A 27,056-nucleotide genomic window follows, 5' to 3' on the forward strand; every position below is an offset into this window, starting at 1 on the left:
CATGCACAGAATAAAATTAAAAAGAGATGCAATACCAGTGGCCCACAAGAAAGCCAGGCCTACACCGATTGCCTTAATTGACAACGTAGAACAAGAATTGCAAAGACTTGAAGGTGAAGATATCATAGAGAAAATTGAAGCATCACAATGGATAAGGCCCATATTAGTGGCCTTGAAGAAGAACGGCAAACTGAGAATATGTGTGGATTTAAGAGATGTGAATAAGAACATTATAGAAATGTAGCCATTGCTCATAATTTCAGAAATGTTAAATTGCATTGAGGGTGCAGATACTTTCACCACATTAGATCTATCAAATGCCTATCATCGAATTGCACTGACAGAAGATTGCAGAGACATTGCGGCTTTCATCAGGCCGTTTGGTTTATATCGATATAAACGGATGCCTTTTGGATTAGCGTCTGCAGCAGCTGTTTTTCAGAGAACTATGGCACACACATAGAAGGGACTGAGGGGAACATTGGTAAATCAAGTTGATATCATTGTTTTTGGGAAAGGCGCTAAGGAACATGATAGTAGAATGAATGATGTAGTAGAGAGATTGAATGAAAAGGGTTTGACTGTTGAGAAACTAACTAAAATACAAGTTTAAAGTTGGTGAAGATGAATATTTGGGACCTGTGGTGAATGGAAAGGGATACAAACCCAAAGTGAAGGCTATTAAAGCAATCAGAGAATCTCCTGACCTAATCAGCAAAGATGAGTTAATATCATTTTTAGAATTATGCGAGTATTACATTAGGTTCGTGCAAAAATGTTCCTAGTATAACTGAACCATTAAGCAGGTTGATGAAAAACGATGTCAAATTTATATGAGATGAACAATGCAAAAATGCAGCTAATTTCATCAGGAAAAGTATCAGTGAGACAGCAGAATTAGGAGGTTTTGCTTTTGGTAGACAAACTAAACTCACAGTAGATGCAAGTGGAACTGGATTAGGTGCAGTACTCTCCCAAATTTCAGAGTTGGGACAAGAAAAAATTATAAGTCATGCATCTCGTGCGATCATAGATACGGAGAGTAGACACTCAGTTATAGAGAGGGAACTGCTGGCCTGCGTATGGGTGATTGGATATTTTAGAAAATATCTGTGGGGAAGCAAATTTGTGGTCCAAACCGATAATAAACCATTAGTAGAGTGTTTTATCAGTCAAGCGCATGTGCAAGGCATCTCCAAGATTGGCCAGACTAAGGACCTCATCACGAGTTGGGCGGTAACGCCAGTGCTAATAGTGCTGGCGTTATTAGCCCTACCGCCAAACCCACCGGCGCTATTAGCGCCGGATCACGGGTTTGGTGGAACGGGAAATCCCCATTCCAAATTGAGCCCATTCGGGAATGCCCCATTCCCCATTGGGCTCAATGGGGAAATTTTGCGCTTTTACCGTCGGCGGATTTCCCGCTGACGGTAAACGTACAGAAAATCATCAAAATCTCGGCGGATTTCCCACCAGCCAGAGCCAGGGGGAAATCAGCCAAAGCCTTGATTTGGCAGACCCTTAAATCCGGCGATAACAGTGCTACTGCCGGATTTAAGGGCTACCGCCAAACCCGTGATGAGGCCCTAAGTCTTAAGTTACAGGATTACAAAATCTTGGTGAGATATGTTCCAGGAAAAGGCAATGTAGTGGCAGATATTTTATCAAGATTTCCTTTGATAGATTCTGAGAAGGAGACCAATGAAGAAATGGAGGTAGTAGCTACTGTATTTGAAGTGACCTCTAGAGAGGAATGGTTAGAAGAACTGAGGAAAGATCAGGTTTTGTCCAAAGTCATTCAATATACCAGGTCAGGATGGCCAGGAAGGAAAAGGTTAGATGAAGAATGTTAAACATTTTGGGAAGTGATAGATGAGTACTCAGTAGATGATGAATTATTAATTAGGAGTAACAAACTAATTCCTCCCAAAACTTTACGGATGGAATTAATTGAAAAAGCGCATCAAAGGCATCCTGGCATTTCAGGTGCCAAGGTTAATGTTAGAACCAAATATTGGTGGCCAGAAGTAGATTTAGCAGTTGAGAGATTTGTGAGAGATTGTTGGCCATACCAGAATAGTGACAAGAGTTGCAAGAGTTTTAAGAGTGTGCCCATCAAGATACCTTATGTGGAGTGTCCGTGGGAAAAGTTAGGTATTGATATAGTAGGACCATACAGGAATTTCATGGAAGGAAAGAAATTTGTAATTGTACTGGTGGATTACTATTCCAAGTGGATGGAGGTAAAACTGGTGGATAAAATTGATACTACGGAGATAATAAAATTTCTACTACAAATTTTCAGAAGGGAAGGTTTTCCTAAGTCTATATTAAGTGATAACGGAGTACAATTCAAAAGCAAAGAAATTATGGATTTTGCAAAACAATTAGGAATTGAATGGAAATGTTCATCTTTGTATCATCCCAAGACCAATGGGATGGTCGAGAGGTGTAACAGAGTTGTTGTAGAAACTATAGAATTGGCTTTGCGCAAAAACATGTCTGTAGAAGATTCTCTGAGAGATTGAGTTTGGAGTAGTAGAGTTTCTATCAGGAGAGAGTCAGGCAAATCCCATTTTGAGTTAATGAGGGGCAGAGTCCCAACACTTTGTTAAACCCTGGCTGGGTTAACTATAGAGAGGTTAGAACATGTTGTAGGAAGAATGATATACAGTTTCAAGAAAACAGGTTAAAGATTGTCCCAGGTGATTTAGTAAGAATAAAGAAAGGGCTTGTGATAAGGAAGGGAGACCCAAATATTCTGACCCGGTAAAAGTTAAAGAGGTGTTTGGACGTGGAGTCAGAATTCAGGATGGTACTGTTCGGAATATGGATAGAGTCAGCATATGGAGATGGTCAGGTGATGGTACAGTGGACAGAGTAATGGTAAGGAGGAGAAGGAGAGCCATTGAACTGTTTGATGAAGATACTTAAGTGGATTCAGGGGAGGGGAGTGTGAGTGATGTGGTTAATGAGGTAGAAGATGTGGTGAATGAACAAAGGGAAGCACAAACCTTTGGGAATTTCACACAGGAGAAGAGTGAAGACTATGAGAGGGATGAGAGTGCACATATGTCTCCACATGGTTCTTTCCTAAAAGAAGGTAGCATTAAGAGACCTCCTGTGTGGTCTAAAGACTATATAATGTACTTATCTACAATCAATATGTAGATTAATGTTTTCAGTTATAACATGTTCTTTTATTTTTTTGTTTTGATTATAATGTCATATTATTTTTACAGGTTGTTTATTTTTCTATTTTAAGGAGGGGGTGTTGTATTTTCAATGTAGTTTATGCTTTGTTACTCAATGTAGTTTATGCTTTGTTATGTATCACCCTGCATCCACGCACCAGATATTTTGTATTTGAATGAAGAGAGCTCGAGGGTGAGAGAGCGTTGGTGGAAGTCGGAGTCGTTGGCTGGATGTATGCGGAGCAGATGCAGAGGGGGTGCCAGGTCTGATGAAATAAATGTACTTGTGACTTTCAAAGAAGCATAAGTCATTACTACAACTTCCTTACATTACCTGCAAGGATACAAATATCTCAGTCCAGTGCGGAGCACCACGCGGATGCTAACTGGATGTAAAGTGATCTGCAGTATACGCAGGGATAACTTTTGTTTTCTCACCCACACTGTGTACGCAATAAAACGGCAAGCTGACTCTGTAACGGGAAAAAGTTCATTGTCGCAGTCACGAAAGACTTAGAGCAGCAATATGCATAAATAACTGGTACTTGGTTTAGCTTCATGGTTGCCATCCTTAAAAGTAAAGGAAACCAGCAAGTGGCAAACATGGACTCGGAGGAGCAAAGTAAGCCCCCTGCTGCAGGCCGTAACACTATAAGGCAAGCACCTTTGGCAGCTGAAACACCAACCTTAAAATGTTTAATACTGGTGAGCGAACGCAGCAATTTGGTGGGCGCTGCAAGGGAAGCTGTAGACGTAGCGGTTTCCTGTGCTGGATGGGGAGGTTGCTATATGGATTCCCTGCTATATGCCGATGTTGTGGCTTTGGGCGGCAGAGAGGAGCGGCTTGCCTCTGGAGGTTTTCCCATGTCTGGGTAAAAAGATATATGGTCGCATATGGCAATCATTGAAGACATTAGAAATGTAGATATTGAAAGAGAATTGGTCTTTGTCTCTGATATGTCGATTTTGGCCCCCACCATTTCCCATGAATTATGGAAGTGGGTAAGACTCTCACTTGATTTCAAATCGAACGATTGGATCCAGCATGGGGAAACTACCCAATCCCAGGAAATTATTGTAGTTATGTTATATCTCCCTGAAGCACAAGCAAATGTTCAACCAGAACTGCCATCACTTATTGACATAAGCTCACAAAGTGTGATGTGGGGTAGTGTAAAAAATGTAGATGCACTTTGGCCCTCAGAGTGTACATGCCCCCTTACTCGTTCAGATGGCCTGGTTGGCACAGACTCTAGATCTAATGATGTAAACGCGCATGGTATTTACCATTTATCAAATGGCCCATAGGATCATATTGTGGGAGCAATGTCTTTCCCGGTTTTATCACGTCTGTTGAATACTATGGATTGGCGGTATGACATCCTTAACTTTGAAATGCGCAAGGTCTGATTAGTCTGAAAGCATCTATGCGCAAAAATAAATGTTTTAGAAGGATTTATCACTGCTGCTAGTCAGGACCTTATGGGGCAACCCAGGCCTAATGAGGAGATCCCTCGTGTTACCACTAGATGTGAAGGATTGAATGCTGTGCCTGGGTGCCCCTTTAGATCCAAGGGCCAACTGATTGGACGTCAGCCCCCCTTCCTGAAGAAAGTGTTCTTTATGAATTCAGGCCTATACCTGGTACTACTGGTGTGTTTATAGAGGGAGATGTGTTAAGTGAAGCTTTACCTTTGACTGTGTCTGTACTGGGTGACGCTAAGGCCGATGGAAATGTGGTATTGAAGGTTCTAAACATTAGAATGCTAGTACAGGGTGGCTAAATCAAGGTTCAATAAAGGTAATAGAGCAGAAGAAATCTAAAAATGTTAAGGCTCTCCGAAAACAGCCAAATAATGGTTCCCGCAAATTCTTAAGGAAATTAAGGTTAAATGTGGAAAATACACCTGGAAACCAAGGGATAATGTTACAGCTGATGTTAATTATCCTATGAGTGTACCAGGATTAGACACTGGGACACAGAAAGAAAAGGGTAAGCAGCAACATATTCCCCTGGCTCAAAGTGATTACACACTTCTTAAAGCCTGTACAGGATGGTAACTGCTCCTTTGACCTGAGTAACATTTCTACCCACTCGGTCTCCAGGGATTTGCTGGCTGTGGAAAATCATAAACCAATAACGGTGGAACAGGATGAAAGCTGGATTAAAGTAGGTAAGGCCAAGCACTGTATGCTGAGTACAGCACCACTCGCGGTAAGCATTGGGAGCAACTTGCAACCTGCTGCACCTGCCTTTAGCCCGAGAGATGTGTCTAAAAAAACATGCCCTCTAATTTTTCTGATTTCCCGTACCCTCGAGGAGAAAAGGAAGGGACTGGAATGACCCCTGAGTAACGTGGTAACTAAGAAAAATAGATACTAATCAAAATTCGTTGGTTGGGGACCAAATGGCTCAGCCCTGATAGGATTGATGTAGGAAAGAGATGGGTGAATCGAATGGCTGCTCCAGTGTAGAATCCCATTTCATATTTGTGGGTCGTTTATTCGGGATGTCAGCAATGTATCATGTCTTTGCTGTTTGAAATACCCAGCCTGCACCTAATTAACTCACACAACCTTTTACAGTTGGAATTCGTATATGATAAATGTGTGGCCATGGTTAAAATCCACTTCCATTCACAGATGGTGAAAAATGCTATCCAAGCTGAATATCAAGCTTTCCTTATATTGGGGTATGAACTGTTCAAACACATGGGCATGTTTGGCTCAAGTACTTGAGACCCACATTCCATGGTCAGGTTCAATAATGATACCACTAAAACAGATAGACACATGATGGTAAGGTTGCAGCTGGATGGTGCAGGCTCAGAACAGAGAAACAAAAATGTGCAAAACAATATAACAATCTAACACGATTGGTCACTTACAAATGGCCAGACATTGTTGATACCCTTCACAAAGGCCCAGGGGTTGAAGAGCTTTGTGTATGAAGGCCCCCAGTGACATTACTGTCTTGGAACACCAGGGGTTTTTCTCATTTATTGAATAATCGGGTAATTTTTTAGAACTATTCTGCAATTGGTCTTCTACAAACTTTAATGCTTGTTCCCCCTATGATGGACGGTTTTGAGGTATTTTATATTAAGGTAAATCAATGGGTAAGGGGCCACCCATTTGGCAGTCTGTTGACGACTATTCCGGTGGCCAAGGCTTTTTGGTGCAACAGATAAAGGGCACGAGAAATTACATTTTGCTGTTGTAATTATGTGGAGGGAGCCAAACTCAGATGTGGTGCCAAAATGTCTTTTATATAATGTATTATATGTATTTATATAATGTATTAATCCTGCAAATGCAATGCGAACTTTTGATAACCTAAATGTGGTGATTAAGGTCATACAGTGATATGGTGCCCTAGGGTAGTGCCAGCTTTTAATGGTCTAGTATTATCTCACTAAGAGACCAACAGTGAGCAATTGTGTAACCCTATCAGTATTGAGCCCACCAGTCAACAGCTTTTGGGAGGACTAATACCCGAAAAGGGTTTGATTAATGGGGTTGGTGGGCGTTCTCATATTCATGCATTTGATTGTAGTGTCCAAAAACACAAGCGAGATCTGCATGTGAATATAAAGGTGTTACAAAATTTTAGGCCAAAGCCGGTTCTGCCAATACACAACCTGAAACCCAACTTTAAGAACTGGCTATAGGGCCAAACATTCCTGATGATAATCAGAGATGCAGAAAATATGCTTCGTTGCATGCCTAGTAGAGATGCCAACTCTTTCTGGCACCTAATTAAATCTGGTAACACTGAGTCTTACCTCCAGGTTCAACCTTTAAACAAAGATATATGGATACTCTATTTTACAAATCTTTATGTAAAGGACAAGGTGCTTGATACAGTTGTAGATAATGGCCTTAGTTGGATTGAGGCAGTCCATCTGGACATAGATCAAATTTCAATTCTAATAAGTAACAGTAAGAAATCTCATGCTGTGGGTCGAGATGGGCTGTCTAACCTTACCCTTAAATCAGATGTGAATTTATGGTCTAAGGTTTTATTGTTTTTATTCAAAAATATTTTAATAACTCAAGTTAAACCGACTTCCTGGAAAGCAACAGTGTTAATCCTGATTTTTAAGCGGGGGGCAGATTCTTACCAACTAATTTCACTTTTGGACTCCACTTATATGATCTGTGCTAATGTACTCCTGATTGAATTGCAATGCTGGGCAGATAATACTGTTTACCTTGATGTGTACCAGTCCGGGTTCAAGAAAGGTGTGGGACGACCCTGTGTAGTTTCACTGTTACACTGCTAGATAAGCATTCAAGGGCACAGGGGAGATCAACCTACCTTGCGTTCCTTGATATATCTAAAGCTTTCAATTGTGTTAATCGGGTGAAACTGTGGAATTAAATGTTCTACCGATGTCCTCCTGCATTGGTCAGTATATTAATAGCATTACACCAAGATACCAGAATTAAAATCAGGTTAAACAGCCAGGAGGGCTGTACAAAGTGGATTGGTACTAATTGTGTTCTTGCACCTTTCCTTTTTAATTTTTATATCTGTGATTTGGGCCTCAGCTAAAATAAGATGTGGACTAACGCCCCCCCCATCCATTGGTCAAACTAATGTCCACTATTTAAAATATGCAGATTACATGATCATCTGTGACCTGACACCAATAGGCCTCCAGAGGTCACTGGAATGTTTAAATTTATATTTGTTGAACCTGGACTGGCATTTCAACATTGTAAAATCGAAAGATCTAATCCTTATTTCAGAAACATCTAAAAGGAAAAACTTTAACTGGAAGGTAGAGGGTCAGACCCTTGAAGTGGTTAAGTGATTCAAGTATCTTGGGAACTACATTTATGCAAGAACTGGGAAATTGGTATTGCATAAGACTTTTAGAACATCGTTCTTAGCAGCTGCCGCTCAGTTACAGCAATTTGATTTTAAATGTGGTTGATTTTCTGTCTTACCTGTTTTAAAGTTTCATAAGCAACAATTACTCCCACAATTAGTTTTTGGGGTAGAAACACAAGATAAAGATATAGTCTGGTCCATACTGGAAGGCGTGGTCTTGAAGAAAGTCTTCTATTTGCCCAAGTCGGTCCCTCTGGCCAGAGTTTGACATGAAATGGCATGATCTCTCTTCAAGCGCAGGTTGTTTGGATGGTCCTACAGATCTATGAGCGAATGCTGTCCACTCCACAGGCTTCCTTATATATTAAACCTCGTGAAGTGATGACAAATAAAACAAGCTCTATCCTGATGACTTGAAAGGAGAAATGTGATGAACCTCTTGGGAGGATAAACTCCAAACTGCTGATGAGCTGGCCTCTAACCCAAGAAAAACAAAACAAAAACAATTCAGAAAGGATTGTATTATAAATAGGGAAGTTTTATTAAGTTATAGCTGTTTTGATGACCATTTTAAATGGTTGATTAAAGCTTACAATGTTTCAGAACCTTATCTGATGAAGCACCCATCGCATGAGTTTAGGAACCCTGCTCGAAATTAAATTAAATTTATAGCCAACAAGTGCTGTTTTAGGAGTAAGATCTAAAATCCCAAAAGAAAGAAGACTGCCACTACTATAATCGGAATATTGAGACTCTAAACCTCTTGCACTAAATGCCCTGGTCTAACAGCAGTTCGCTATGAAATATTTGAACGATTTATGCATAACATGGACAGGGCTTTACCTACTAGGTTGTGTAGATGCATTTTGAACACCAGTGAGATATCATTAATGATCGCTGTATTGGACTTTCTTAAAGTGATTTTAGGAGTGTAATTGAAAACATTGAATTGTGATGAATTGTTCTATGATGATGATTTTTACTATCCCTTGATTTTCTAAATGTGATTTTATGTATAATTGCATTATGCTTAATTTTTTATCACTGTAGAATTTTTCTATGTGTGAAATGTTTTGTTTAGAAACTATATTGCACAATAAATAAATAAATACAAGTTGATTGGTGGGAATAAAATAGTGACTGAAATGTAAATGTGGAAGAAAAAGTGACACTATCGTGTTTTGCATGGCCCACACTCCATATGTTCTTGGCAGAAGCAGACCCAAAACATTGGACTAGTCTGACTTATTTGCAGAATGCTATACATAAACGTTGGAAGTAAATTGAACTGTGTGGTGGAATGTAAAAAGGACAGAAGAACATGCATTTATGATGAATGCAGGCTCATACAAAAGGGGTGGTTTCAGAAATGGAGCAGAGTCAAATCAAGATTCCAGAAAAGGTAACAAAAGGTAGATCAATGGTTTTTACAACCCATCCTGGCATTGAAATGTCTGAATAATGTAGTACATTATGTAGATGAAACATGTTGACCCTGGGAAAGGTTGTGGTATTGAAGAACTTTGAAACTGGCAGCATGTAGTGAAGAGAGATGTGTTGTTTTCTAGAAATGTGGTGGATGAGTGTCTGCTCTGATATGTTGATGTTAAAGAGAATAGTGTGCATCCGTCTGCAAACTCTTACGTCCTGTCTGTTCTACTGCTAAAGTGAACACTTTCATCAGAACCCCTCACCCCAACCTTCAGGGTATTCAGTTTGATGCACGTGTTGAACTTTAAAGAGTGTGGGAGTTAGATTTGCACTGTCAATTTGGGCTGTTACTAATGGACCCATTGTTAGCATCCTCCCAATTCCCATTGAGCCCTATGGGGGCTGAAATGGGAATGGGGATGTACTGGGTCCTGGGAAGAGGAATTACAGAGCCCTCCAAGGTCGGAATGGCCCAGTAATTCCCTATTCCTGGAACCCGGACCCGGTACCCAGTATGGCTACCTCCATACTCGTAATGACCCCCAATGGAATCAAAAAGTCATGGCCTTTCCAAGTAGTCAAAAGAAATATAGGGTGTCATTTTCTATAACTTGGCAGGGAGTGGATCACTAACATTTGCACTTTTGCGCACTTTGGTGCCCTTCGTGCAACTTTCCACATCTGCCAAACATAGGGCCTCATTCCGAGATTGGAGGTAGTCATGGCGCTATGTGCGCCATGACTGCCTCCAAAAACGGGTGCGGCACCGGTATGGTTCAAAAGGGGACTGTCCGGTGTAGTCCGACCTTTGTGGGACCGGTAAGTCCCCATTGAAAAAGCCATTCCCCATTCCATTTGAGCCCCCATAGGGCTCAATGGGAATGGGGAAGGCGCTAATAACGGTACCACAAATTGCGGTACCGTTATTGGCTCCGAATTCCCTTAACAGGTCCTGTCCATAACACCTGGTCAGACGGCTTTAAAGGAGGGACCCGCTAAGGGAACTCGTAGTAGGGCGGAAAGGGATTACCGGCACCGGTCTCCTTACCAGTGCCCGGTATCCCTTATCGCCCCACTCGGAATGAGGCCCATAGTCTTAATAAAATGTGTGCAAACACGAGAAATCACCTTATCACCTTTCTTGACATTTAATTTGCAAAAACGTTAAATGCTGCCTGCCACTTCCGTATGGCAGAGAGGGTTTACAATGGCTTATCATGACATCTGCCTGCTTTTAGGAGATGCTAAGAACGGACAGATTCCATTGGAATCCATTGTTTTTATGGCAGCATAAAAATGTCATCCTGTCATAAAAACCATGTGGGTTTTGCAGGCAAAGTGTGAATGGCATGTGTACACAGTCCATTCCGTGCCTGACATGTCAGACTTCAAAACCTTGTACAAACTGGCAGACGGCAAAAACAACCGTAGCATGAACCTTTTCCGCCAGCCTTCTACACCTGATTTTGATCTGCAAGGATTTGGAAAATGACCCCCATAATGTCATTTTTCAAGACTAATGGCCTGCATATGGTAACTTGTTTCAAAGAGACAGAAAACTATATCTTTGCTTTCAGTTGGCAAAACAATGCTAAGAAGCTAACTCAGTAAGCATATTGAGCTGACTGTTTAAAACTCTCGACTGCAATGGCACAAAACATACATGATTACCTATTAAGCAACGTCAGAGGGCTGCATGGCTTGCATGCTTGACATGTGGCTGAGGATGCCCCAGAAAGTCTATCCTAAGAGTATTACCTGACAGCCATTACTCTCCTTATTGTAAAATGAGTAGCCTCATGCCACTCGTTAATGCACTCTCAGACAGATGAAATGCTGAAATATTGAATAACGCAAACTTAATGTGTGACTGGCAGAGCCCTAACTCTTCGGGCCTTTAATGGGTATATGGCTGCCAGGAATGCCCTATATTGCAGTACTACATCCCACCATAGTACCCATTTGAAGAACATTTAAGGGATAAAAAGGAGGAACGTCTGTGTCATTGCTTCCCAGCTTCAAACCTGTGTCCACCAGGTTACATACAGATCAATGCAACTGGTGCATGACCCTATTAATAGGTCTTACTGCACAGTGCAATGTGCTGACTTACCTGAATAACAATCGCAGCTTCAAAGGATTCAATTTCCACTTCCTTACTACTTTACTCAGCCTCACTCGACCCCTTCCTTTCCCCACCCATCTCCCTTCCTGCAACTCCCAACCGTCCACATTTCTGGCACTTAAAAGGAATTTGGCCTATCTGCACTAAAATACCAATCTGCCGATATCTGATAATCTACTGGATTCCCTCATGGAGATTTGTGGGTCAGAGGAAGAACTTTTTAAAATGTGTGATTACCAAAGCATTCCCCAGCCTCTGAATGTGATTGTTACTGCTACAGGGAATCATTTCCATTTCCATCATGAGTTTCACCGAGGAGACCACGTCCGTTTGCACTTAAGTGCAAAAGGATCCCTCAGTGCAATTTTCAACTTTTTTCACCATGTAGCTAGTGGAAAAGTGAAAGGTAAAAGAGGCGAAATCGCCTGAACTTCCATAGACACAGAGAAATGTTTGCTTAACATTTCTCAAACCCTTAGTAATCAGGTGGAATGTTTAAATAACAGTTTATAAGCAGTGTTAAGCACTTCTTTCCTACAAGCAGTTCATATAGCCTTTAAGCATTGAGTAAGTTAATCATAAAGTATTCACTGATTGTTCATTAATTAGCATTCATGAAACGGTTAATCAAATGTTTTTTACATTAAAAAATTATATGGGAGGTCATTACGACCTTGGCGGTAGGGGTTTAACGGGGCTGGTAGAGCTGCCGGCCCCGTTAAACCTCTACCGCCTCATTACGAGGTCCGCTCACGGGACCCGGCAAGGACGCCTGGTAAAACCAGGTGTCCTTAGCAGGTCCCACGAGCGGGCCAGCATGCTAATAATGGGCCCGTCATTAACAGGCCCGTTGTTAGCATGCTCCCCATTACCATTGAGCCCTATGCGGGCTCAAATGGGAATGGGGATGTTCCGGGTCCGGGTTCCCTGAATGGGGAAATACCAGGCCCTCCAAGGTTGGAATTGCCCGGTAATTCCCCATTCAGGGAACCCGAACCCGGTACCCAGAATGGGGGTAGCCATGCCGCAAATAGCGGCATGGCTACCTCCGAGGCCGTAATGACCTCCATGGTCATAATAATGTCTACTTGCATAGCATGTGCTAAAAAAGCAGTTGATTAGCACCTTTGAGCATTTGCTTGACATGTTTATATACAAGCATTATCTAATTTAAAACATGTTGTGCCCTATACATGGCTTGTTAGGGCTTAGTAAATGCTTATATTGGGAAATTAGTAAACCGGCTCCTTGCTTGGTCAATGCTTAAGAAAGGTGTTACATTTCACTTTTTCAGCCCAGGAGATCTCATACCAACCAAGATCATACTAAAAAACAGCAGTATGTTTGCCCCCATTCTTACAAGATTTGTCAAAACCTCTTTTCTACACAGAAACGTGCCTACAGTTATTAAGAAAGTAGCAGTAACTATGCTTTTAAAGAAAACAGTGCTTAGTCCTAAGGAGTCATCAAATTTAAGAGCAGTCACTAATACACCCTTCCTACTGAAAATCCTGGACAAGGTTGCTACATTACCACTCCAGACCCACCTTGAAATATCAGCGGCATTCCACCCCAATCAGGGTTCAGAAGTAATCATGGGACAGAATGTGCCCTGCTTGACGTGCAGACCCAAATGTTAGAGAGGAAGGACGAAAGCAAGAAAGGGCTGTTGATCCAACTAGATCTTTCAGCCGCTTTGGATTTGTTAGACCATTCACGCCTGCTCAAAACACTTTCTATTACAGGGAATTGCCCCGATCACACCAATGAGTGGATACATTCCTTTGTGAGTGAAAGAAGCTACAGAATCTACTGGGGTAATGTTTGCTCTGGCTCAGTCCTCATTAATGATGGAGTTTCTCAGGGGGCCTGCATCTCTCCAGTACTATTTAATATATCTATAAACCCTCTATGTGAACAACTGGAGACAAAGGATCTATATTTCACCAATTATGCCAATGATTTCCAACTTATAATGGACCTTAGAGGAGACTATGCTACATACTCAGCCTACCTCAACTCCATCTATGCATCCATCAGGGAATGGATGGTTAATAACTGGATGTGTCTCAATTGCTCAAAAACCAAGCTTATGATATTGGGCTCATGATATTGCTACTTACAAGGAACAATCTAAATCAGGCATATTTAAGTTTCAATATAGACGACTGTCTCATCCCAGTGGTCAAAAAAGTTAAAACACTAGGTATTATACTAGAGGCTTCATTGAACTCTGACGCACAAGTCAATGCGTCAGAGTTGAGTCAAGGTCCAACTTGGGTCCTTCCAATCATCTACCTTCCTCTCTACCTTTGGTGGTCCCCAGGGGTCTAACCTCTCCCCTTTGCTTTTCAACCAAAACCTGGCAACTCTCGCCCACTGCATGGCCATTTTCTGCTCAAATTTCCAGTGCTACGCTGATGACACTCAACTCATTTTCAGACTGCCCTCAGCCACATCCTCTCCCTCTCTCATCTCTGATTGCCTAAATGCCATTCAAGATTGGTGTGCCACCAATGATCTTTGTTTGAATGCCAGCAAGACGGAGATCCTCCTCATCGGCACAGCTTCACCATCCTTTCCCCTCACTCTGTGGCCGGCCTCCCTTGGCCTTCCCCCTACCCCCTCTTGCGAGGCTAAGAACCTCAGGGTCATCTTTGACTCCACACTTTCCTTCTCGGCCCACATCTCTAATGTCTCTAAAAAGTCAAACTTCCTACTGATCCTCTTCAGAGACACTCTGCCTTTCCTCTCCTTCACCCAGAAGCTCATGGGGGGTCATTACGAGTATGGAGGTAGCCATGGTGCTATTAGCGCCATGGCTACCCCATACCGCATACCGGGTCGGGGTTCCCTGAATGGGGAAATACCAGGCCATTACAACCTTGGAGGACAGGGTATTTACCCATTCAGGGAACCCATCCCCATTCTCATTCGAGCCCCCATAGGGCTCAATGGCAATGAGGAGGGAGCTAACAACGGGCCTGTTAATAACAGGCCCGTTTTTAGCTCCTTGGTCCTTTAGAGGCTCCCACTAAGGGCACCTGGTAAAACCAGCCGCCCTTAGCGGGACCCGCGAAAGAACGTCGTAATGCATCGGTAAGGGGTTAACGGCACTGGAACCCTTACAGGCGCTGTTAACCCCTTACCGCCAACCTCGGAATGAGGCCCATGGTTTCCCAAGCTCTGGTTCTCTTTAACTGCCTCTTTCTAAATCTACCTGCCTCTACTCTCTGCCCTCTGCAACTAATCCAGAACAGGACTGCAAGACTTGTCGTTGGCCTCAAACCCTGGGATCATATCTCTCCAACTCTGGAATCTCTCCATTGGCTCCCAGTGGATGCACCCTCTGCATTGTCCACAAGGCTTTCTGGGGCTTGGGTCCAAAATACCTACAGCTATCCCTCTACAAATACCTCCCCTCTTGAGCTCTTAGCTCCTCTACCTCTAACTCCCACAGGGTCAGTCGTTTTTCAAACAAACTGGCTGGGGGCAGATCTCTGTCTTCGGCTGGGGCCTCCCTCTGGAACAGCCTCCCTGCCAATCTAAAACTTGAGGAGAACCATCTCCGGTTCCGGATGCACCTCAAGACCTTCCTCTTTGCTTCTGCCTTCGCTCCCCCTCTGCCCCTGGTGATCTGTTTTCTCTTGGCACCGTGCACCTGGCCACCCTCTGTCATCCGGGCCCAGGTACCTGTTCAACCTGCCACCTCCTGCACTGCCTCCGGGCCACCCCTTGCACTCGGGTGTGTATCTGTACCCATACAGTCCTCCCCCCTTTTTCTTCCTGCACTTATCAGACCTACCCTGTCTGCTGCCTTAAATCCAGCACTTGCCAATTGCTGGCTGCACTACCAATGTTTGTTGCCTTTATGATTTATTTATTCATTATTATTCATCTGTTTCTCCTTTGGTCCACACTTTCCACTTCTCCCCTCTTCCATGCACTTTTCTCCTCCCCCTCTCGCATGCATTTGCACGTTCTCAATGTCACTCGTCCTAGTAAGATCGTTGTTTTTGTTCTCCCCAGTTCCCCTCCCTTGCCTTGTCGCGCTCTGAAACACTTGTTGTGATGCTGGAATGCATTGGAGGGACAGGGCCTCCGTATCCCTGTCCTTTACTGTTTTTATTGTGTGTTCTGTTGTGTTTTCCGTGCAGGAGTTCATGTGGGACTCTTGGCGGTGCATCTCTCTCCTTTGGTTTGGTGTACAGACCCATGGGATACCCTAAAGGCACCCATGGGTGGCGGTACAACCCTGTGCCCCTAGTGTATGTTTTTGGGCACCTGTGTGTGGCTCACAGAACAGGGTATGGGCTGGTGGCAGCTCTGTGCTGAATTGACAGGTGCCCTGGGTATCCTCCATTTTGGGATACCCAGGCCCTGCCATTGGAATCAGTTGATTCCTGATAGGAAACAAGATGGCCCCTGTGGCCTCTTGCTTTCTATCGCCTGTTACCTTGTTTTCCCAAAGTCCTGGGAAGCCCTGACTCTGTCCCTTCCCCCGGACTGGCTGTTGGGTGGAAGTTCCATATATGGTGTTGTTGTGAAGTCCAGGCCAGACTGGCTGGAGCCTTCCCAGTGACTGTATGTTGTGGGTACACCTGTTGGGTGGAACCTGGGTGAATGGAGTGTGTGACCAATATGCACTTCTTGTTATGGATGTCTGGTTTCTGGTGTTTGACACAATGACTGAGACAGACCTGCCCGAAACTGGTATGAATGCAGTGTGGAGTGTTGAATGGCTGGGTACTTGTCCCAATACACCTAACTTGTTGTGAGTGTCAAGGGAGAATTGAATGGCCTGAATGCACTATGCACCTGATTGGCTGCCTGACTCCATGAATGCACTTCTGACCTATTGGTTGCTTGAGTGTGACCCAGCAGAATGAATGGGAGATCAACTAGTATATCTGGGGGCCTCTCACTGCTAGAATTCGTGTTCAGAAGCTGAAAAGAAACTGGAGTTGAAACTGAAATTTAACCTTGAAGCCCTGCTGGAAGAGAAGTCTTGCTGCTGCTCTACTTCGTCGATCTGAAAGCTGCTGTGTCACCAAGGACTGACCCAGAGAGGACCTGGTAAGGCGCCCTCTTCCTGAGCTACGAGGGACCATTGTGCACCAGCTGATCTTTGCCAAAGCTCCCTGGTAGACAGACCTACGACAGGCTGCCGTCCAGAGACGGGGACCGCCGCAGAACCACAAGGAGAAGCGCCCGGACACTGTTGTCCATCACCGTCGAAGACCGCCGTTGCCGACCGGAGCCGCCATGCTCCCTTTGCCTAAGTAACATTTGATCCATGGACGCTCTCGCCAGCACCGTCGACTGCTTTGTCCCGCCGGAGAAAGTCGAAGCCCCACGACGCGCCGAGGAGCATCGTTGGTGGGTTTCCCACCACCTGAAGACCTTTAGAGTCGCTGACGACCTGACGCCCTTGCTGGGCCAACATTGTTCAAACTCTTTGCGGTACTGAACTATCGTCACTGAGGTGCTCCACACTCCTCCTCCTTGCAGGATGCCAATGCTCCGTCATCGACGAGCACCGCTAGGAACGAAGCTGCCACCTCACCGTCGTCGTTCAACGCTTTTCCTCGTGGGATCTCGACGTGGCTCCTGCCTTAGAGGGAGCCACTCAAGAAGGATCCGTTGACGACTCGTTGTCGAACTCTGCTACTCCAGGTACATTGGGGTGGTAGAAACCTTATGGAAGGAAATAAGACTTTTAGAACAATATATGGACTGGGCTTGTGATATATCTTTACTTTACAGGGTGCCCAGGTGGGGGGATCTCCCCACAGAATTGTGTCTAACGGTAGAGGCCAGTATTCTGCCTATTGTTCTCATCATCTTGCTTTTCTCCTATATCTAATGTTGGGTACCTTTATTAACTGATTTGTGTGCCATTTAACCAGAGTACAGTTGATGCACTCCAATGAAATCTGCTAGTAATTGTGGTACCACTTAGAACTGTATATATTTACCATTATAGATTGATTGAGCACAAAGTGAGTTATCGTAAATGTGTATATAACTTTGAACCTTAATTATATAAAGACTGTGTTTTCAGTAATACACTGTGTGGACATTCCTTTGTGGCTGCGTAGGGACTACACTGTACTTAAGAACCAGCCTGCATCACCTCCTGAGAAGCTAGGCCTTGATTGCTCGTCCTTTGCTACCTTATAGAGAATCTTGGCTGGGGTCCTCTGTGTTTCTCCTCTACCATATAGAGAGCAGAAGTACAGACACCCCCCTCCAGTCTTTACACTTGTGTACGAGCACGATATAAATAAAATATCAATATCAATATAAATAACATTGTTAAAAATTCCTACTACCATCTCAAAGTCTTGCATCAAATTAATTCACTCCTTTCACTTAACCATTGTGAGACCTTAGTCCTAGCTATATTAATGCCACGACTGGATTATTGCAAGGTCCTACTTAGTGGACCCAGCAAGCAAAATGTACGCAAACTACAGATCATCCAGAATGACGCAGTTAGGATAATTTACAACATTTCCAGAAAAGACGACATATCACCAAATTCCAGAAGGAGCTTTATTGGCTGCATGTGGAAAAGAGGATTGAAATCAAACGTCTATCATTGACTCACAAAAGCTTACATGGTGATGTTCCGGGTTATCTTGAGCAATCACTGATGTGACACAACCCCTGCTCAGCACGAGGTCTTACTGTTCCTCGTGCAAAACGTGCTAGAGAAAAGGGTAGGTCATTTCCTCTGAGAGCTGCCAGAGCATGCAACAATCGCCCAGTGAGCTTGCGCACAGAAGAAAAACTTAGTTTTCAGAAAAAATCTGAAACATTGCTGTTCAAATAATTTCCCCCAGGGATTTGATTGTTCTCTGTCCTGTCTTCTCCTGCTGAAATGTCTGTGTTCATATTTGCAGCCTGATGCTAACAGGCTATGGCCCATTCGAAAAAAATAAATTATATAAATAAATATTTAAATAAATATATAAATAAATTAAATGAATGTATAATGACGGCCTATGGAATCTGCCTGCTGGTGGCAGTTACAGGTGGATTCCATAGGAACCCATAGCATTGCCACCAGCATGAAAATGCAGCCGCATAATTTGTCTTGCAGGGCGGAAAATGGAGGCGGACATGGTATGTGTACTCCACACCCCAACTTTGGCTGACAAAGGCTGGAACATAGGCAGGTTGGTAGGAGTGGTGGTAAACACCTTTAGTGCCATTTTTTACTGATCTGCCTAACAATGAAATGTACCCCCGCTGTATCAGGACAGTGAGATACTCCAGCAACACACCCACTGGAGCAGGTTTTGCAGCATTGGGTGTATTGCCAAACAATGATAACATGCGTTTCAGGGAAATGAATAATTTGAATAGATCATAGAAATTATAAAGGTTTTTCTGAAAGCATTTTCCAAGTACCCCCTCGCTCCCAATCCCTGCTCAATATACGTCATCATCGAGGGAACATGCTGTAAACTGAAGAGAGTGACTAATGTACAAGCAAAAGAAACACTCAGTCAAGTCTAGTTGGACATCCGACCACCGCCCACACCCATTCTACTGACTTCTAGTCAGAATAGCAGGTCACAGCACCATCAGCCGTGTGAAAAAAACAGCGCGCTCTGGCAAAAGGCGGAGTGCTCGCTGTGACTGACCCAGTAACCTACTTTGTGAACACAGCGTAACGTTTAAAGCCTCCTCGGCTCAGACTGCAAACGTCACGATTTAGTTTAATGCCGCCCCCCTTCGCCTCCCTCCCGGAACAACTCGTATAGCTGTAGAAAGCCGAGTGACGTGTGGGCTATCTTTTATTCAATGCTGTCCGCAGAATACATGTTCTTTGTGCATCGGCAAGCTGAGGTGTTTCTAATTTGTTTTGTCAGGTTTAATCCGCTATGTTCTTAATAGCTGATCTTTTTAAACATAAGTGTGTCAATCACTTTTTTTTATTTTGAATGATTACAATGTTGAATTTTTGTATCAGTCATATCCAAACACGAAATTCATTGTTCCGCATCCCCGGATAAAAGCTTTTCCGTGTTCGCATGGCAACCGATTCCTTGTTTTGCTGGTTTATCACTGCTGTGAATATCCCCGCTTCTGCCTGCCTTTTGATATGCCTCAACAGGTGCCCGACACTGGCCCAGTCTACACCATGTTCAAGCAGTTAGTTGGGGGTAGCATGTCTAGGATTTCTATGTATATGGTTATGTGTTGGGGAACATTAGCTGTGGTAACTTGGGTTTGGAATTGTGGGTCAGGGACGTGATGAAATGCTCATTTGTACTGTGCAGCACTATTGTTTCCCATCTCACCACTTCCTTGGCCAGGGGTTTCACGAGTGGTGTTTGTTGCGCTAGGCGGATAAAGGAGGACGCATTCGCATGGAGGGTTTTGTTAATCAAACCTCTTTATTCAACTTCAACAGTGAAACTGGCGCTTTGCGCCTTACCCAGAATTGGACCCAGAATTCCCCTGCTTTCCCCAACACGTCATGAGGGCCCGCCTCTACAACAGGCGGGCCTGGCGTTAACCCTGCAATGGCCGGGAACACCACCCCCGGACGATATGTCCAAACATCAACTCAGCACTCTTCAACTAGCCGCATTGGCTTCTTGATGATCCGGCAAGGTCTTTCGTCTTGAGCTTCTGCCCCCACCGTGCGTGGTGCTTCTATGCTCAGCTCTGTGTCTCCCAGATCACCTTCAGGAGGGGTCCACATGTCATCTCTCGGGACCCGTAGCTCTGGGAGGCAGGTATCTCCGGAGCCTCGGTGCCTTCTCTCTTGACATAGTGTTTGAACTGCTGGCAGTTTCTCGTGATGGCTTTGTCTTGGTCTTGGTCTTGAGCTGTGATCATCGTCTCTTTTATGGCGGTGACCCTCATGGAGCAAACCGCGAGTCTGTCTTGCGTAGCATTGGTTGTTGTACCAGAACTTCGTCACCTATTTGAAAGTCTTTCGGGGTCGCTTTACGCCTTGCATCTGTGTCCCGTTTCGCCCTCTCTTTTCCTTCTTCGTCTCTTCGGAGCATCTCACTATCTGGGGGCTCCCTAACCGTCGGGTTCCGTGGGATTCGGGTTCGCACTTCGTAACGAAACATGAGTTCAGCAGGCGTCTTGTTCGTGGCCTCGTGTGGCGTGTTTCGATAGTCTCTGAGGAGCCAACATAGAGCTTGATGTGTGTTGACTGTTTCAATCTTCGCTCTCTAGATTGTCTTTTTGATCAAAGCCATGAATCGTTCTGCCATCCCATTTGCTTGCGGATAGCGAGGGGTGATTTTCATATGGTTGAAACCTAGGTGCTTTGCCAGTGTCCCGAACTCATGCCCGCAGAACGGTGGTACATTGTTGGACTTGATTACTCTGGGAATTCCCCATTCGCTGAGTATTTCCTCTAACGCGCCGCTACCTGGGGGAAGGCTGTGGAGGCGACGTTCTTTAGTATCGGAAACCGTGAGTATTCGTCTATCAGGAGTAAGAGGTAGTCACCTGATTCTGTGGGTCCATAGAAATCCATGGCTACTCTTTCCCACAGGTGATCAGGTATCTGCGTGTGTTGTAAGGGGGCAGGGATTTCAGCTGGTGACGTGTATTGACAGGCATGGCAATTCCTGACCCATTCGTCGACTGCGGCATCTAGGAACGGAAACCAGACATGGCATCTTAGTTGCTGTTTTGTGTTTTCGGCCCCCCTATGTCCTTCATGTGCGGTACGGACAACCTCGTTCCTTAGAGTGGCGGGGATGACGATTCTGCACCCTCTGAGTAGGATGTTGTTGTCTTTTACTGCTAGTTCATTGTGCACTCTAGCCAGTCTTTAGATTTCCTGTTTGCTCACCCCCAGGTGGGCCAGCATTGCTCTCCGGTAGTCTCTCCATTTGCTGGCTGTTGTGAGGTTGATCATGAGGGCGGTTGTGGGGTCTGCAGCGGACGCGGCAGCGACCATCTCGAGTGTTAAGGCCGGCGGCAGCAAGTTCGATGCAATGTACTGCACGTATGCAACGTCTCCTTTACACGTGATCGGGGCCCCGACCGGGTGTCGCGACAAGTAGTCGGCATGATTTAGGTCGCCTCCGGGTCGGTGAATATTATCATAGTCATACTCTTGGAGGCGTATGCCCAAACGCTCGATCCTCAGAGGCATCTTGGTGTGATGGTTGCCAAATAAAGAGAGAAGGGCCTGGTGATCCGTAATTAAGGTGAATTTTTTTCCAATAAGAAAGTTGTGAAAGTGTTCACATGCCCAGACCCCGGCCAGACTTTCTTTTTCTGCCTGGGAGTAGGCCATTTCCGGGGTTGACAGTGCTCTGCTTGCATACACAACCACGTGTCTGGGGTACATCTCCGCCACTGGTTTGCACCAGAATGGCTCTGAGGCCAACTGGACTTACGTCCATGATCACGTCCGTGTGCCACAACGGGTTGAAATAGACGAGGCGATGAGCTTCAGTGAGGGCCTGCTTGATGTCCATGAAGGAGCTCTGACATGTTGGCGTCTATGCGAACACTGCTTCCTTCTGCAGGAGTCTCCGGAGTGGTTCTGTGAGGGAGACATAGTGAGGTATGTAACTTGTGCAGTATCCAGCTATGCCTAGGAAGTAGCAGACATCTGCGGCCTGCTGTGGTTTGCTGAGATTGGTGATCGTGTCGACTTTTTTGGGGTCCGGCATCATCCCTTCACTGGAGAAAATGTGTCCGAAAAATTTGAGCTTGGCTTTGCTGAAACGGCATTTGGAGATGTTCAGCGTAACACCAGCAGCTTTCAATGCCTCACAGGTGGCGTAGAGCGCCCTGTCATGAGACTCCTTCGACAACCCGAAGATGAGTATGTCGTCGCTGTAATTCAAGGCACCCCGAATGGGTCTGATGATTTGGCGTATTGTCTCCTGAAAAATTTCGGCAGCTGACGAGATCCCAAAATGTAACCTCCGGTATCTGAACAACCCATCATGTGTTGCAAATGTCGTGATCGCTCTGGAGTCAGGGTGCAACTCCAGTTGATGGTAGCCCTGGATTAGGTCGAGTTTCGAGAACATCTGGGCATCGTTCAACTGTACTATCATGTCCTCAATGCACGGGCCTGGATGTCTCTCGCGTTGAATAGCGGTGTTGGCTACCCTCATGTCCACGCACAGGCGTATTTTGCCTCCTTCTTTGGGAACTATCATGAGGGGAGACACCCATGGTGTTGGTCCTGTCGCTGTTTCGATGATGTCATCGGTGAGTAGTTGTTGAAGTGCATTCAACACTGCTTCCTGCAGGTGAAAACCGACTCTTCTGAGATGCTGTGGTACTGGTCTTACCGTGGGGTCAATGTGAAGTTTGATGGGGGGCCTTTGAGTTTCCCCAGACCTGAGCATAATTTTGGAAATTTTTGTGTGATGTCTTCCCGCGTGATGAGTTTTTGGGATTGTCCAGATGCGATTGCCCCAATGAGATCTTTCGGACTCTCTCTGTTCGACGTTGCTGTGATGGTGTTGACGGCTTTTACATGAATTTCAATCAACCCTAAGCAGGAAGCTGCGTGGTAGCTGAGAAGGCACCGACTCCTAGTAAGTGAGCGAATGACATGGATGGTGGTGTCTACCTGACATCCGTTCAGGAGGAGGCGGCGTGTGAAGTGTCCAATTGTCTGCAGCAGTGTGGCAGCTCCCCACTGGAAGATCCGCGAATGTGACGGCTCTAGCATCGGTGGGTTTGCCATCTTGGCGTAGTCTTGTTCACCCATGATGTTTACAGTGGCGCCAGAGTCCACCATAAACAGGAAAAGGTTGTTTTCCATCTTGATGGGGATCTTGGTGGCTTCTTGAGCTTCCTCATTGTCGAATATGAGGTTGACATATTCTTCCTGATTATGCGGGTCGTGGTATGTGCCGTAGGCGGTTGCCGGAACGTCCTGGTAATATCCCTCATCCCCATATTCTTCTGGTGGATTGTCATATTCATCTGTTAAGTATCGTGATTGGTCTGTATGCTTGGGAGTACTTGTGTACTTGTATCCTTGGTACTCATTGATGGGTCTGACAAACCGCCGTGGGTTCTGCTGGTAGCATCTTGGCTGTCTATATTGCAGGGACAGCGGCCGAAAAGGTGTCCTGGTGGGCACTTGTGGGCGTGTTGGAGGGAATGGTATCCCTTCTCTGCACACTTAGTGAAAATGTCCTTCTCTCCCGCAATTCGTGCATCGTTGTGATAGAGCTGGGCATGACGCAGAGTGTGGGAATGATATTCCGCAGCGGTAGCATTGTCTCTGCTGACACGGGACTTGTGGGGTTTGTGTTCTATATGCCTGCTGTCCTCTGTCACCCTGTCGGGGTGGCTGTATGGCTGCTATGAGTTCAGTAGTATCTTGCTTGGGGTTACTGGCACCGCTCATGGAGGCCGCTTGGGCGTCAACCCTCTCATAAATGCGGGCGAGCTTGCTTACTTCGGGAATGGTGAGTGGCTTGTTCAGTAATTGCTTTTTGAAGGCGGGCGAGAGGCAGCCCTCTATGACTTTGAGTCGTATTGCTTCTTCAAGGGAAAATGCATCAAACTGGCAGTGTGCTCCCTTCACCCTTAGGCGAGTTATGAATTCATCCACTGTCTCCTGTGGTTTTTGTGTACACTGGTTGAAGAGGTATCTTTCGTAATCCCTATTTACTTCGATTATAAGGAGTCTGTCCAGTGCTTTGATTAGTTCTGAGAAGTTGTTTTGTTCAGCCGCAGGGATTGTCTTTACAATGGTCTTAATCTCTCCCCCCACCAGGTTGAGGAAAATGTCTCTAATGTTGGGAGAATCACCATCTCCCGACCCTCTCACGAAGTGCTGAAAATCCTCCATCCATTCAGTCCATCTGGGCCCCTTCGTGGCCTGGGGGGTCATTGTGAATGGTGGAGGCATTTGTAATTGTATTGACTTTGCTGCGTGGGCAGGCTGGGGTGACGCAGGGTTGCTCATCGTACAGTTTGAATGGGGTCTTCAACGTCACTTTGGTGGAGATGCGCTGTTAGCGGCGCACAAGGTCGAAGTCTGGGGCACTGGAGTTCTGGTGGGCACAGGTTGGGTTAACTTAGGCAGCCAGGTCTGACGTGTCCTGGTGAGGACTGCGGTGTGGTGCCCTGGGTATGTGCTGGGTCCACTCACCGGTGTGTGTAGATTGTATTGATGTTGGCAGGATGCCAAGCTATTCCTCCAGCTGGGCGTTTTTGCGTCTCATGCAGCGTCCTCATCAGAGGGGTGAAACCCATATAATTGGGCGTGCCTGTGTGTGGTGGATAGTGTTCATATACACAGCGAGGTAAGGATGAGACACGGTCAGCCTGGTCCAGAATGCCCCCACCGTGTAGCTGTGGCACATTAAAGAGAAGGAGGAGGTGGGGGCCGGCGGATTGCCTGGGCCCGCGCTGATGTAGTGGCTGGGCTTCCTGCGATCTTGCGTCGCGTGCGTGCCGGCAGAGGAAGGAGGAGACTTGGTGGATTGCCGGGCCGTTGCACAACGCCTGCCGGCTGCCCTCTGTTTTGTGGTGTGGAGGAGAAGGAGTCACGGCAGACTGCCAAGGGAGACAGCTCCGCCCACGTGTGCCAGCGTCTGCAACTTTGGGCCGGGGAGGAGGAGGAGGCTCGGCAGACTGCCGGAGGAAGTCTCTGTCGCCTGTGGCTTTGGGGCAAAAGGAGGAGGAGAAAGAGGCACGGCGGATGGCCGAAGGAGGACTCCGGCATATGCAGGACGGATCCTTGTCGCCAATGTTGCACTAGGCGGATAAAGGAGGACGCATACGCACGGAGGGTTTCGTTAATCAAACCTCTTTATTCAACTTCAACAGTGAAACTGGCACTTCGCACCTTACCCAGAATTCCCCTGCTTTCCCCAATACGTCATGAGGGCCCACCTCTACAACAGGCGGGCCTGGCGCTAACCCTGCAATGGCCGGGAACAGTGTTGCGTCTTCCGCTGTTCACCTGACTCTGCTTTTACCAGAAACATGAAAATGCATGTGTGGGGAATTCAGTTCTGCCCTGCATGAGTACAAGAGTGAGTAGAGGCTAAAATGCCCACGCAGCTCTCACACTTCTACAAACCAAGAGCCAACAAATATACTCTCTTCCAAAATAAGCCCTCTAGGGATGCCCACACTCTAGCCGGGAGTGCAAAGAAAGCCTCTGCGCCATAAGTTAGGATCAGGATCACCTTCAATCAGTAGAAAGATATCACAGAAATGAGATAGAATCTTCTGTATCTTTTCAAGACGATCCTACCCTGAGATGCAAAATTTCTTGGCTCAGAGCGAAGAACTTTTTCTCTAGAAGCATCCCTGGTGCTGTTTCCCAGATGCATCCCCAGGTATACATAGGAGGAGCAAAGTATCCTTGCCTAAGTACCATTGCTGTTTACAATTTGCCTTTCCACATGGTTGCTGTAAGGTAAGCACTCTGGTTTTAGCCTCATTTATTGTTACTCCGTTTTCTATAATGTACGTCAGCAATGCGTCTAACTGCCATTGCAGGCCCACTGCAGTTTGGTCTATTAGGACCAAATCATCTGCATATAACAGCCTATCCAAAGAGTTGCTGTTAGGCAGAATTCTCATAAATGGCTGATTTCCCTTACCTAATGAGTCCCTCGGCAGCTGTGCTGGATATCTAAGATTTATTGTTTTCATCTGGTAAGAGTGTGAGCCTTTTTCGCACTCTTATGTGTTTTGCTGTGCGTGTTTTTCACTGTTTGTGTGATCTTGAGCACTGGAGCCTCACCTACTCCATGGCCTCATATTTTCATGTGTGTAACACAGCACCTTCAGTGCAGTGACATAGGGTTGTCTTTGAGACTTCCCACTGACTCCATTTTTCTGGGGCTGACTACTGTCCCCCAGAAAAGGTAAAGTTGCCATTAACTTTATTTTAGTCACTTTAAACCACAGACCCAGTACACCCCACCTTACATGGAGTATTGGAAAGGGTTAACTCTTATCCCTTTTTATCTGTGTCTTTTGGAGCACTGTTTCGCTCCATCAAGACTTGGCTGGAGGCAGTGGTAACTACCCTAACTTTTATACCGCGGTTATCTTATATAATCATGGTATTGTTTCAGGCTATTATATTAGCCTCGAACATAAACCCGGTTGACCAAATACATTTTATTTTGGCTCCGGCTGGGTTTATTCACCATTTCTTTTTGTTAAAGTCTTTCTCATGTTTTTCTCTACGCACCAAAGTGGGGATGATTCCTTTGTTCACCGTCTTTTCACGGGCTTCTGCACAGAAGCCCTCCTTAAGGCACCTGAAAGTCTAGGTAGGCAGGATGTGAGGGAGGGATCTTCAGACCCCTGCCATGGGTTCCCTTGGTAACCCAAGTCGCACTCCTGTTTGATTGGCTGAGGGGACTGTCCTTGCCAGGACAGCCACCCTGCTCTGTGATTGACAGCCAGGCTGTATGAATTGGGGTAAACTGCATAAAAAGCAGGTCTCTGGGACTGGAAAGGCAGA

The sequence above is a fragment of the Ambystoma mexicanum genome, chromosome 5p (assembly GCF_040938575.1).
Source record: "Ambystoma mexicanum isolate Mex_15411 chromosome 5p, UKY_AmexF1_1, whole genome shotgun sequence".
Taxonomy (NCBI): Eukaryota; Metazoa; Chordata; class Amphibia; order Caudata; family Ambystomatidae; genus Ambystoma; species Ambystoma mexicanum.